Source organism: Chionomys nivalis, chromosome 21 (genome assembly GCF_950005125.1).
Source record: "Chionomys nivalis chromosome 21, mChiNiv1.1, whole genome shotgun sequence".
Classification (NCBI taxonomy): Eukaryota; Metazoa; Chordata; class Mammalia; order Rodentia; family Cricetidae; genus Chionomys; species Chionomys nivalis.
Window position 1 is genome coordinate 47367194 of NC_080106.1, and position 14048 is coordinate 47381241.

At 39.4% G+C, this 14048-nt stretch overlaps 1 long non-coding RNA gene across 1 annotated transcript; it reads left to right on the forward strand.

The window, feature by feature from the left end:
- The first annotated feature begins 4785 nt into the window (after positions 1-4785).
- LOC130863659 (uncharacterized) lies at positions 4786-10138 on the forward strand. Its single transcript, XR_009055743.1, has 3 exons — positions 4786-5111; positions 7075-7206; positions 10031-10138. It is a non-coding gene; the product is annotated as an uncharacterized LOC130863659 (long non-coding RNA).
- The last annotated feature ends 3910 nt before the right edge of the window (positions 10139-14048 follow it).

Below are 14048 nucleotides of genomic sequence, written 5' to 3' on the forward strand. Positions count from 1 at the left end.
TGCCCGCCCCTTCCGCCGCACGCCGCACGCAGGCGCAACGTGACCCCCGCGCAAGCGCAGACACGCGGGTGGGCGTTCTGTCTCGTGGCGGTGGGGGCATGCGCGGGACGGGTGGTCCGCCAGGGCGGGGCGGGGCGCGGGCGGGGACGGCGGCGCTGGTGGCGCTGTCCGCTCGGCTCTTCCCTTCCCGGGAGCGACCTGGCGTCGGCGGCTGCGGTGCCCAAGCCCCCTCCTCCCGTCCCGGGAAGCTTAGGACCGGTAACCGCTCCGCCCCCAGCCGAAGTGCAAGTCTGAACAATGACGGAGTTTAAGTGGCTGAAGGACCCGCAGTTTTCGTTTTTAAACTGATTCATTCGTAGTAATTTTTCGTAACAGGCCTCACATGGAGGAGCCTGCACTCACGGCCTCAGCAATGCCCGAGGAAGTCGCCTGGGGCGGGCAGGCTCTCGTCGGAAAGGACCTCACCTATTTCTATCTTGGCTTGGGGCGGAATGGTAATTTTGTTTTAAAGACAGAGCCTCTGACTGGCCTTAAACTAGCTCTTGTAGACCAGGTTGGCCTCGAACTCACAGAGATCCACTTGCCTCTGCTTCCCAAATGCTGGGATTAAAGGTGTGCCCTATGGCTCCCTGCTGTAACTAATTTTTGACTAATTTTTGAAAAATTAAAGCATACACTATGTAACAAGTGGTGAAGTGGTTGTAGATTAGTCCAGGAGTTTTAGGGGAAAGTTCCTCTCATATTGAAATCAAGATGATCTACATAGTATTTTTTTCTATTTTGACAAAGGACAAGTTTGTGAGGAAGTTTGCTAACTTACCTGATCCTTAGCCTTTACCTGTTTTTTGTTGTTTTTTTTTTCAAACTCTAAAATGCTTGCGTGCATGTTGCTTTTTAAAGATCGAGTGTTCCCCAGCTGTTCGGGAATATCACTCCTTTGGAAAATATTAATAGCTGCTTCAGGAAGCAGAAGTGCTGGTGTCACCAGTGCGCAGGGAAATGGAACCTGCCTTTGAGATTTCCACCTATATGCAACACTCTTCTGAAATAGTTTAGCCTGAATCCTGTTGTTAAAAGCCAGAAAGAAAAATTCAAAACTGGCTTTATTTGGACTTCAAAAATGTCAGTATCGTAAAAAGTAACAACTGAACCAAAATGATTATATCTAAGGAAACTGAGCAATCTTTCGTAGCAGAAAGGATTTAAAAATTTTAAACACGAAGACACATTATTGACCTGGATTTCTCAGAAATTATCTTTTTTAAAAGAATCATTTTTGTCTCTTATCCATGTGCAATCAAGTAGGTCTGAGGTCATGAGATCTACAAATTTCACGTTAATCGAGAATGAGTGTAGGAAGACAGAAAATGTAGGGCATTGTGTTAAAAACAGGTCATTTAAGTGACAGCACATGTTCACTCTTTCACCATAAGTTTGAAGTGTTTAAAAATAAAGTGTTGGGCCTGGAGCAGCGGCTCAGCGACTAAGAATATATTTGCTGCTTTTGCAGAGAAGCTAAATGGATTCCCAGCACCCCGCAGGCAGTTCACAACTGTCTGTAACTCCAGTTCCAAAAAACTCAGTGTCCCCTTCTGACCTCTGGACATCAGCCACATATGTATAGCACATACATGCTTACAGACAACATAAAAATAAATATTTTTGAAAATTAAAAGTTGGGGAAACATCCTGCCTAACAATTATTTAATTAAACATCACATATAAGAAATAAAATTTAAAATATAGTAGTTTTCTTATCAACTGACCTTAAGAAATGCTGTGCATGTCTAAGAGCTGTGGGAAGGGCTTAGAAATGACCTCGTTATTACAGGTATCATATTTAACTCCATATACGAAGGCATGGGAATTCAACCAAAGTAATGTACATTGTCTGATGGTCATGGTCAGTGCTGTGTGTGGCACGCTATAAAAAGTATAATAAGACCTGTTCTTTTTGTTTTGTTTGGTTTTTCGAGACAGTTTCTCTCTGTAACAGCCCTGGCTGTCCTGGGACTAGCTCTATAGATCAGGCTGGCTTCAACTCCTAGAGATCCGCCTGAGTCTGCCTCCTGAGTGCTGGGATTAGAGGTGTCCACCACCGCCCAGCAAGACTTGTAAATTTTTATAATTGGTCAGTATGGCTTTTTAAATACTCATTCCAACATATTTATATTTGAGTAGCTGCCATGTTTCAGATGCTGTACAAGGTACAAAATGGAACTCGGGATAGCAAAACGCAAACATGCTCATGCCATTTTATAGGCTGGCATTGTGTTTGTATGTAGCCTACTTCCACCCTTAGCATGTTTAAAGAACACAACAGGGAAACTGAGTCTGTTCTGTAAGCCACAGAGAATGGTTTTTATTCTGCCTATGACAATCATTACTACATCTTTAGATTAACTGGTTTTGTTTTACTTATCTGTTCTTAAGCACTTCATTTCTCCATTGCCCAAGTCAAATAGTTAGTAACCAGTATTTATCTTTAAGTGAACACTTAATCGATACTTTTGAAGTTCAGCATTTTAAGGAACTGCATTATAACCACTTATGAGAAGTGCAAAGATGCCATCTAGTTTCTATGTGTGCAAAAGAATGTAGTCTCCATTTTATATTCACGTCTCGTTGTGTATGTAATTAATTTATCCTAAAATTATTTATTTCTTTCAGGCCCAAAGGCATTTTTTTTTTATGTTCAGGTTTATGGAGTAGACAGAACTTTATATCCAAGGTCATCCTTGTGACCTTTGCAGGAGGCCGGGCTCATTTCTGCCTCCCAGCAGGTGGCAGTAGGTGAGTACTCGAGAGGTGTGGGAACTTCTCCCGGGTTTTCCTGTCCTGGTTAAGATCCTGGCTGTAGCAGGCCGACCATCAGTAAGAAGAGCAAAAAGAATACTTATGCTGCCCACCTGGGAATTTGTATCTGCTCACTGGGGGAGATATATTTAATAAAACGGAATTTTATTGTGTAGTTATGTTAGTATTCTTTCCCAATTTATTCTTTTTTTTCTTTCAACTTTATTATGGCATTTTGTGTGGGACTTTTGCATCTGTATTTATGAGTGAGACTAATACTGTCATTATGTTTCTTGTCTAAGCTCATATGAGATTGACACGGGTTATCCTATGCAAGCCACCCTGTTGGAACAACACTAATGTTCCCATTCTGTGGCTAAGGATAAACATATTGTCCATAACTTGTAGAAGGAGCTGTGGGCTGTGTTCCAATGGTGCCCACGTGGATAACTGCATCCACAGAAAGCCTGAGAAAGCTTGGGAAAGAATAGAGTACAGCATGTTTTCTTGGTAGCAGCAATTTCTCGGGTCTGCTCTGCTTGCTAGAGGAAAGTAAGCGCTCTCATCTAAGAGAGGCTTCCTGACTCAGCTTTAGCTGCAAAATCCTGCAGCTCATTAAGAGGTCCTGCCACGAAACATTTAAATGGTATTGATAAAAGCTGACTGCATGCTTGTTTGTTTTCAGCCGTAGCAGGAAAAAAGTTGTGCTGTTTTAAAATGCTGGCATTCTGGTCCGTCCTGCCAGGGCAAACTCTGACTCTGAGGCAGGAGGTCAGCTACAGAGAGAGCATTTGAGTGTTGTAGCTTGTTTGCTGGCAAGGACCTTGAAACGCCACAGAGTTGTGGTGATAAACATGGCTACAGCCGGTACCTCCGCCGTGAGGCTGGAAAGCTAAGGAATGGGCTGGATCTAGCTGGCAAAGCCACGGCTTTAATCCTACCCATATTGCTCAGTAATTTAAAGGCTCGTGTGGTCAGAAAAAGAGAGAGATACAGTAAAGAGAGATTCAAAGACAAAGAAAACCTTTAAATGATTTACAGTGTACTTAAAAATATATGCAGGCTAAATGTTAAAGTTCTTTAAAAAAAACAATAATAAGGAAGAAAGAGGGTAGTTGGGTGTGGTAGTATACACCTTTAATCCCAACACTTTGGAGGCAGAGGGAGATTGACCTCTGTGACTTCAAGGTGTGGTAGCACACACCTTTAATCCCAATGCCTGGGAGGCAGACACAGAAGGATCTCTGAAAGTTCAAGGACAGCCTGGTCTACAGAGTTATTCCAGGACAAAGATATACAGAAAATATTAAAATAAAAGTAAAAATAAACAAAATAGAGGTTAAAATAAAGCCGCACAATGATGGAAAATACAATGAGAATCTTGATACTATATGCTATTATGCTCTGTTTGAATTGTTTGAATGCTGAGGAAGGAGCAACAGCTGCTAAAAGATATTTGTTTATAAATGCTGCTGAACTAATCCAAGATAGATATTTTCAAAATACCTTGACTTCAGAATTTGGATCTAAGGACATGATGCTTTGGAAAGGAGTTTCTTCTTTTGTTTTCACAGAAGATGAGATGCTGTGGATTTCTTCTATCACAATATGGTATGATAGACCACGTCCTCCTGAAAGATTGCTGTGAACACCTTCAAAAAATTACTTCACTCGACTGCTGAATGAGAGGAACCTAGCAGACAGGTTATACCATGAAAGACTTGATTAACAGCGCCCCCATTCAGCAGGAAGCAGTTTGGAGAGAAAAAACTGCGCCCATGTTCCCATATATTGTTTATAAATGTTCTTTTACATTTAAAGGGGGAGATGATATAGATGTGAATAATTTGCATTGATATGAATCTTGGTTTACTGATATTAATTTAAGGTCAATTTTATTATATGTATATGTATTTCTGATATTGATTAAGGTATTGTGATTGTGTAGTTCACTTAAAAATGTAATGTATATAAGTTGTTAATGAATAGTTATCTATAATAGTCAAGTTTATAGTCATGTTAGTTAAGATTTTCTAGATGTACATAGATATATTTTAGATAGGCATTCTTCATATCTTTCAAAGATTATAGAATATGGCATTTTAAATGTTTTAATAACTTAGGGTTTTTCATGACAGTGAGACACGTCTGCTCCTGGCAGCACCAATCTACTTCAAGAAGAAAGAAGATGGGCATCGAAGAGGTACCTTATGGAGTTTGATAGCCATTTGGGCAAGAAACTGCTCTTGCCTGGACTATTGTATAAACTGGACACAGAGAACCTGCAGATAGAGGACTACTGAAATTGCCTAAAGGTGAGATGATTTTTCGGGGTTCCTGATTCATGAAGGAGTCTGCGAGACATTCTGCAGGACACAGCAGATAGTGACTGAACTGCCTTTGAAATTTTCTGTTTCATGGAAATGTCTGCTGGAAACTATGGGCCTGTAGGCCGAAGATGGATGCCCCAACGGTACAGAGAAACTTTGGGTGACTGTACGGGCAGCGAGATGTCTCTGTCATTTCTAGAGTTTGAAAGTTGCTTATTTTTTGTTTGCTTGAGTAATATTGTATCCTTCTCGAGTCTTTGATGGAGTTGAAGAATAGATAGTTACAGTTATAGTTTTCCTTAGTTATGATAAAGATAAAATAGATGTAAATATTGTAATTTTTACTTGATAACTGTTTTGTTATATGTAATTTTGCTATGTTAAAGTTAAAGCCTTTTTTTTTTGTTTAAACAGAAAAGGGGAAATGATGGAGGAAGGTCATTGGCTAATAAAGAAACTGCCTTGGCCCATTTGATTGGCCAGCCTTTAGGTGGGTGGAGTAAACAGAATAGAAAACTGGGAGGAAGAGGAAGTGAGCTCAGATGCAGGGCAGCTCCTCTCAGAGCCAGAAGCGATGAAGCAAGCCGCCAGGTCAGACATGCTGAATCTTTCCTGGTAAGACTGATGCTACACAGATTATTAGAGATGGGTTGATCGGGATATGAGAATTAGTCAGTAAGGGCTAGAGCTAAAAGGCCAAGCAGTGTTTAAAAGAATACAGTTTCCTTGTAATTATTTCAGGGCATAAGCTAGCCAGGCAACCATGAGCTGGGGCAGCAGGAACACAGCCCACAGCTCCTTCTACAATAACTATTATCCATCATCTTTATCTCAGAATTTATGCAGTTTAGCTGAAGTATTCTTATAGACAGATATATTGTTTTTAAAAAGCCTTTAATAGAAAAACATGAAGAAAAAAATTAAAGCATCCAAGACACGGCCAGATAACTGTGGGGCATGGGACAAGTTAGTGTGCAACCTGTTTCTGTACACTGCAAAATTCTAGTGAAACTATCAGAAGAATAAGGATAAAAGAGACAAATTAGTCATATCTGGAGGAATCGAACACTAGTCTACAGACGTGAGCAAGACCCTTCAGCTGACTCAGTGCCAGGGCATGCTCATAATGGGGCCATATTTGGTCGTCACAGTCAGTGCACTGTTATTAAGGGACTGGGTGAAGCCAGGGCAGTACTAAGCATCCTGCCATGCACTCGGCTGTCTCCCTCAACTTTGCTAACTTACTATGCTGGAAAAGTCCTATGCTGGAAAAGTCCTAAGTACAACTGTAAGACAAGAATATTACAAAGTAATTTAGAGCAATAAAACCAGATAGTGAATAAATTCATTAAAAACTACGCTGGTATGTTATTTGTGTTTTAATAAATAAAGCTTGCCTGAAGATCAGAGAGCAAAGTAGCCATACTAGTCAGCCATACAGTCCAGGGAGTGGTGACACCTTAAATCCCAAGACTCAGGAGATAGAGGCAGATAGATCAAGGCTACCCTGGGATACCCAAGATTGAATCTGTCTAAAAGAGAAACAGAGCTCACATAAAAGCAATCTCAGTCCTTGGGATCACACACCTTTAATCCCAACCCTAGGGAGGTGGAGACAGGAACATTATGGCTGGGTGGATTAGAAAGGGGAAGAAACAAGCTCAGTGGAGAGGGGAGTCTGAGGTTGGTGGAGAGCATTGCAGGACCACTCCTTTGTCTGTCTATGCCTTCGTAGAGGTAAGAGACAGTGGCTGACTGCTTTATTTTTCTGATCTTCAGGTTGAACCCCAATATCTGTCTCTAAGTTGTTATTATTCATGTTACATTTGGCATCCAACTTTTGGGATACAAATTCACCAAAAAGCGGTTTGCCTGTGGCTTTTCCGCTGCCAGGATAAGCTGGAGCTACACGCAGCCTTACTTACTAGGTTTTCCTTTTTCTCTCCAGAAGGGCACTCACTGAACCTCTTCCTCTAGCTGCTGCCAAACTAGGTTGCTGCCCTGAAACCCAGTCAAGTTTTTACTGTTCTACGCAGCAACAATAAGCCTCACATCTTCATCAACATCATCATCAGATTTGGTAAGACAATTAGAAATTTTTAAAGGGAGGAATTATTTAAAGGAGAAAGTTTTTCCAACATTTAAAAATGGGAAACACCATTACACTTGGAGGGATTTGTGTCTCTGTATGTTAATATGCTGGACAGTTTGGAAATGGAGTGATTAAATGAGAGGACATCTAATTTAGGTGAGACTTATGTAATGTCAGTTGTAAACATCATCAGCATTATCATCTTTGTCTTATCACTATTACAAAGGTTAATCTAAGATGCAGGCCTTGGAAAAACTTAATAAAACATCATAGAGATGTTCAAATCCAGACAGACGAATTTAATAGAGAGCCAATTTCAGCACTACATTGTAAGAATAAAGAGGAACAATCGAAGGTTTTCAAACAACCAACCTTAGTGTCTCCAGTAACCTTAAAGGAATTGCCAAATGATAGAATAAGAACATAATGGACTCATGTGCCAATGTTAGATTTAAGGAGATCCAGGGAAGCAATGGTCTCATGTGGCATGCATTCACATTTCGTGAAGCAAATGATAAACTCATGGTCAGTTTGTAATAGAATTTTCCCTAAAGACTGGATAGATTGGTTAAAGGTGTTAAAGGTTAAAGAGCCTGATCCACAATTACAATGGAGCACCTAGTTCAGAGAAGAGGCTAAGACTATTGAACAATGGAGTAAAGCTAGAGATATGGAAATCTCCAAAGATCAAACGCTCATAGAAGAAAATTATGCTACTATAGAAAGGCAATCCTTATATGATGGCCACACCCTGGCTTTATGCCATGCAGCAACATTGAATGCTTGGAACATAACTGAAGAAGTAAGAAAGAAGATTGAACCACTTACTAAAGTCATACAGGGCCCAAAAGAAACCTTCATGGATTTCTTACAAAGATTGACATTAGTAGTAAATAGACTGATACCAAATTCAGAAACTAGACAAATAATTAAATCTCTGGATTTTGAAAACGTTAATTCTCAATGCAAAAGAATATTTAGGCCATTAAAGGCAAGGTCAGCATCCTTAGAGGAATGGATTCAAGATACAATTAATAATTGAATCTCATGACCATGATGATACTTGGATAGGAGAGCTGATTTCCAGAGATTTGAAGAGAAATTGAAATCTGAATCGTAACTGCATTCTGGTCATATTATCCTTCAAACACTCTCCTATAGGAATTTTAATGCAGAGGGAAGATATTGTTTTAGAATGGATCTTTTAACCATATAAACTGAGTAAAAAATTTAACACTTACATGGAAAAAGTCTCTGAGTTAACTCTAAAAGGAAAACGAGACTTTATCAATTAGCAGTAATAGACCCAGTAGAATTATAGTACCTTTTTTAATAATGATGCAGTTGACAAATTATAAGAAGAAAGTGAACCCTGGCAAAGAGTTTGTGGTATTTTTTGGGGGATAGATTAACAACAACTATCCCAAAAGCAAGAGAATTCAACTTACAAATAGAATGAACTGGATCCTTCCTCACATTGTACAGGACAAAATAATTGTACAGGACAAAATGCAAATAAATCAGGAAAGGCAGGTTACAAAATTTAAGTAAAATGCATCAAAGACCTTATGATTCTGTCCAAAAGTCAGAATTATATGCTATTCTCATGGTACTAAGGGATTTTAAAGAACCTCTCAGCATATTTACTGATTTGCAATATTCATAAAGAGTTGTTTTGCATATTGAAACTGCTGAATTTATACCATTTGATACAAAATTGACTTTATTATTTATTCAGTTACAGGATACAATCAGGAATAGGAATCATCCCATGTATTTATAACACATCCAGTCCCATATTGGTCTGCCAGATACTCTAGCACAAGGTAATGCAGAAATCAATTATTGATTCGAAATGTGCAGAAGGCTTCAGAATTTTACTAAAAATATACATCAATAGCAAAGGTTTAAGAAAAGACATTTACATCACATGGAAACAAGACAAGAGAACCATAAGAAAATATCCCACTTGTTCTTTATATAACCAAACACCATTACCTGCAGGAAGTAACCCAAAGGATACTCAAAGGAATGAAATCTGGCAGATGGATGTGTTCCATTTTTGAGAATTTGGAAAACTAAAATATGTACACCACACCATTGATACCTATTTAGATTTTCAATGGGCAACTGCTTTAAATTTGGAAAAGGCTGATTCAGTAATTACACACTTGCTAGAATTTATGGCCATCATGGTTATATATGTACAAATAAAAACAGACAATGTTCCAGCATATGTCTCTAAGAAAATAAAACACTTCTGCTTATTATAATATAAAGCACATTATAGGTATACTGTGCAATCCTATAGGCCAGGCAATTATAGAAAGATCAAATCAAATTTTAAAGCATATGTTAAATAAACAGAAAGGGATGATAAATATCCCCCAGAAATAGATTAAATAATGCTTTATTAACTTTAAATTTTCTAAATGCTAGTGAGAAAGGAACACCAGCTGCAGAGAGACATTGGATAATAGAAAAAGCTAAGGAAATAAATCAGTTGGTATACTTTAATGATGTGCTGACCTCAGAACAGAAACTAGGATATGTGTTACATAGAGAAGGGGTTTTGCCTTTGTTTCCAGGGGAGAATAATAGCTATGGATACCATCAAGATTGATAAAGATTAGACTTGAACAAGAGACACCTCTTAATTAGAAGAGATGATAGTTCATCAAACAGCATGGCCACTTAATCTAAATTAACCTATAAAACTAACAAGTCCTTTTCATTTGATCAGATATAACTTTCAGAAAGAGAATCTCCTCAAAGATAAAGTTGGAGAAGGGTTTCTTTTCTTTCTTTTCAGGAGAATAAAGGTGTCCAGCTAGGGAATCTGAAGACCACTGGACAAATGAGACATCTGAAGAAAAAAGAACAAATCATCCATAAAAATTGTCTCAAGAAAATGAGTAAATTGGCCTATTGGTATATGACGTTTCCCAAAGAATAAAATTTTATATATCTTCCCAAATCTTTGTTTCTGCTATTCTCTACAGACATGGTCTTTCTGTAGTCCCAGTCCAGTTAAAGACTAAAGCTGGCTTTAGTTGGAGTGTGGCTCTCTCCTCTAAACCCAAGCATGCTCATTAAAGTGAAATCCAAACTCTGTCTCATGTCAGAAGAACCACCTGATATGGCACAGAAGAAAAACAAATGTTTAGGGACTATTCTATTGTCACTAATCTCATAGTTCTTTAGTTTTATATTGACTCTTTAACAGCTTTTCTTATAGTATAAATTTTATAAGATTAATACATATTTTATATTCTAAACATTTTGTCATGATATTGTTATTCATATGGAGTACTAATTCTAGAAAAAGGTTTCATCTACATTCCTGCACATGGTTTGAGTTTGAGCTTCTATCAGGTTTTTTGCAGTGAACCATGAGCATGCCTAACAGTGACCTTTGAAGTCTCCAAAACGAGGATGGAACCCCACAATGATGATTCTTCTAGGACTATGATAACACCACTAAGATAAAAAAATACCACTAAAGATCAGCTTTTGAACTACAAACTGCTCAGAACAATTTTGGGGTGGCTAGCTGAGATGATCCATTCTAACAGACTACTCTAGCCAGGACTTGGGACGAGCCCTGCACTTTCCCATTATGCAGAGACTGAACAACAAATGATACAGCTTCCTCTCCCAGGACTTGATAATTAACCCCAATTTTTCTTTTCAGGATTCCCTAAATATACCATCCCTCCTAGACAGCAGGGAGTAAATTTAAGAATGCGGTGCCTATATTACCAAGAGGTGGGGATTTGGTTTTTGGTTGTTCAGTGGATAATGGGTATTTGTCATTGTTTAGGGAGGTTGGTTACCAGTTGTTTGTTATGGCCAGGAGGATAGTTGACTATTTAAAGGACTTATGATGTCAGTCTTACATAAATCTGGAAAAAGGAGGGAATAATGATAACACAATATTATAAAAACTGAGATGTTAGAAAAACAAGTCACCAACAAGTACCACATAGAAACAGGTACAGAATTCCTAAACAAAATAGAAAAAAAAAATGTAACAGGCACATGGGATTTATTCCAAAATGTAACTTTCACCTAACATAAATAACTCAAATGCCTGATGGCACAGATTGGTAACTCCAGCTTCTCAGGAAAGTTAGGCATTATCAGAGATTCAAAGCCTGCCTAGGCCAGCTGAAGTCCAGTCAGGTATTCAAGGGAGAGAGAGCCAGAGAGACTAACACTCCAGCAGCAATGAACCCAATCTTTTTTCTTTCTTTCTTTCTTTCTTTCTTTCTTTCTTTCTTTCTTTCTTTCTTTCTTTCTTTCTTTCTTTCTTTTTTAGCTTTTCAAGACAAGGTTTCTCTGCAGCTTTGGAGCTAGTCCTGGAACTAGCACTTTTAGACCATGCTAGCCTCAAACTCACAGAGATCTGCCTGCTTCTGCCTTCCTGGTGCTGGGATTTAAGGCATGCGCCACCACCACCCAGCCCAATCTGTATTTCCAACTCCTGATGAAAACAACTGTAGAACTAGAAATCAGGAACTTTATTGCATAATGACGTCTGTGAATGACCAGCAGCCACCAGAATGCTTATTCACCGATAGTTTGTCCTGGGACTGGCAATAAAATGAGGCTGTCTGCCCATACAACTTCTGTTGAACTTTGTTCTGGGTTCTCCCACGTCTTCCAAAGACGGAAGATTAGAAAGGAAGGCAGTTAAGCTACTCACAGCTCAGTGCAGACAAGTCTGAGTTACTTGTCCCTGTAGGCTGTATGTACAGGGAGTCTCTTAAATTCTGCTGGAGTTAATGCTAGGTCACAGGGTAGACACTGTGTGTTTCCACATGCCAACAAGGAGCAATTGGGACTTGAAATTTTAAAACAGTATTTAAAATACTGTTTTTAAATGCTTAAATACTTTAAATACTTAAAATACTGTTTTTAAATTTTTTTAAATATTTAAAATACTTTTAAATGCTTTTAATGAAGGCAGGGGCTGTATTCTGAAACTGCAAAGCTGGTGAAATGAAAACATTCAAATAAACAAAGTAATGCCACACTGCAGATTGTTGGCCTCGGAGGTTCAGACTGACACTGAGGTTGGGGCCTCTGCCAGCAGACGAATATGGGAAAGGAGTGTGGGATTTTCAGTACCAGTTTCCAGCCAGGTTCACCAGCCTGGGTCTGTTCTGAGCCAGGACCAGTCTGTGAACACTGGAGCTGGCTGTTTAACCTCTGATGTTGTCCCAGAAGTAGAATTATAGCATATTTAAAGTCCACGAAATTGTCCTTTCTTGCATTCCTCCCCACTGATGGCTGCAGCTGATAAAACAGAATGCTTCTTTCGCTGCATTTAGAGAGCCGACAGAATGTAGACTTCATGTGCCTGATGGCAGAACAGAACCCACAGAACTACCGTTTGCAAACTCCGATTCCGGTTGCCAGATGTCTCATGGTGTTCAGAGAGAGATGATTTCGAGGAGGGAGCCCCTAGGATTTCCTCCACTGGCTAACTCTCTGTCACCCCATTATTCCAACAAAATACTTAAAAATCATTCTTAAGGAAAAATTGCAACATCCAGCTTTGGGCTAACTGAATCTCTTCCCGGGATTTATGAAGATACAAGCTTTGTTTTAATAGATCTGAAGGAAGATTTGGGATTATAAATAATTCTTAATGTTAATAGTACTTTTTGACTCTTGAAAGGTTTTACTTATTTTTTTCTCCTTATTGCTTGACTGTCAATCATGCTTAATTTAGCAAGATTACTTTTCGAGTTTCATTTTAAAAATACTAATTGTGTGTGTGCACGCGCACATGCACCTAGATGCTGGGAACTGAAACAGGACCTCTGGCAGAGCAGCCAGCACTTTTAACCGTCTTTCGAGCTCTAAAGTCTACTTGGGATAGTGTTCTGAAGATAACCTCATGTCCCCTTCCCTTCTAAGGAAGCAATTTTGAGCTGTTACTTTTGTTTCTGTTCGCACTGGTTTATGCTAACGACTGCTCATTCTGAAGACAATTCTATTCTGATGCAGTTTTCTACAGTCTCTGGGGATGCCTTCTGTTCTGAAATTCTTCCCACGGTGAGTCTGACCGGGAAGGGGAGACTAAGTGTAATGGCTTGTCCACACTTTCCCAACTGAGGACGGAGTTACGGGATGGTCACTATCGCCTACTATCAACTGCTCCTCCCAGTATCCTGGGAAAGCAGATGCTACTAGAGTCCACATTTTACATCGGGAAGCTGTCCGTCATGTTAAGCATTGGACCCAGAGAGTGTGATCATTACCAGGCTCATGTCGACTCCATTATCCCATACTTGATGTTTGCAACATCAAGTATAACAAAGCCGTTCTGACCCCCTACTCATGCGATTCAACACAATCTTTCTAGGAGACGTCATGGACTAGCGTGGCACCCGATTAATAGATTTTCCACTGTTGCTCAAAATTCCCACTGGCGGTGCCAGAGAAATCATCAATATGCAGACCTAAATAGGCCAATAGAGTGTAATTAAAGGTTTTAAAATGTAATTTAGAAGAGAGGCTCCACAAAAGATGATAGGCCAAGGTGTATTTTTTCAAATATAAGGAATGAAAAGATTGCAGCTGTAAAAGGTTTAGTGTGACTGACTCACAGAAGTTAAAAATAAAGAGGTAAGAGATGAACCGTTGTATTCAGAAGGTATGTGGGACAGAGGTCAGACTTTCCGCAGGAAGGAAGTGAATTCAATGACAGCAGGTGACTTTAAAAACAGAGTGAGACCAGCTGGGTAGTGATGAAGTGCGGAGCAGTAAGATTCCACAGCGAGCAAAGGGCAAGCTGGTGGCTGGACTCGAGAGAGCCT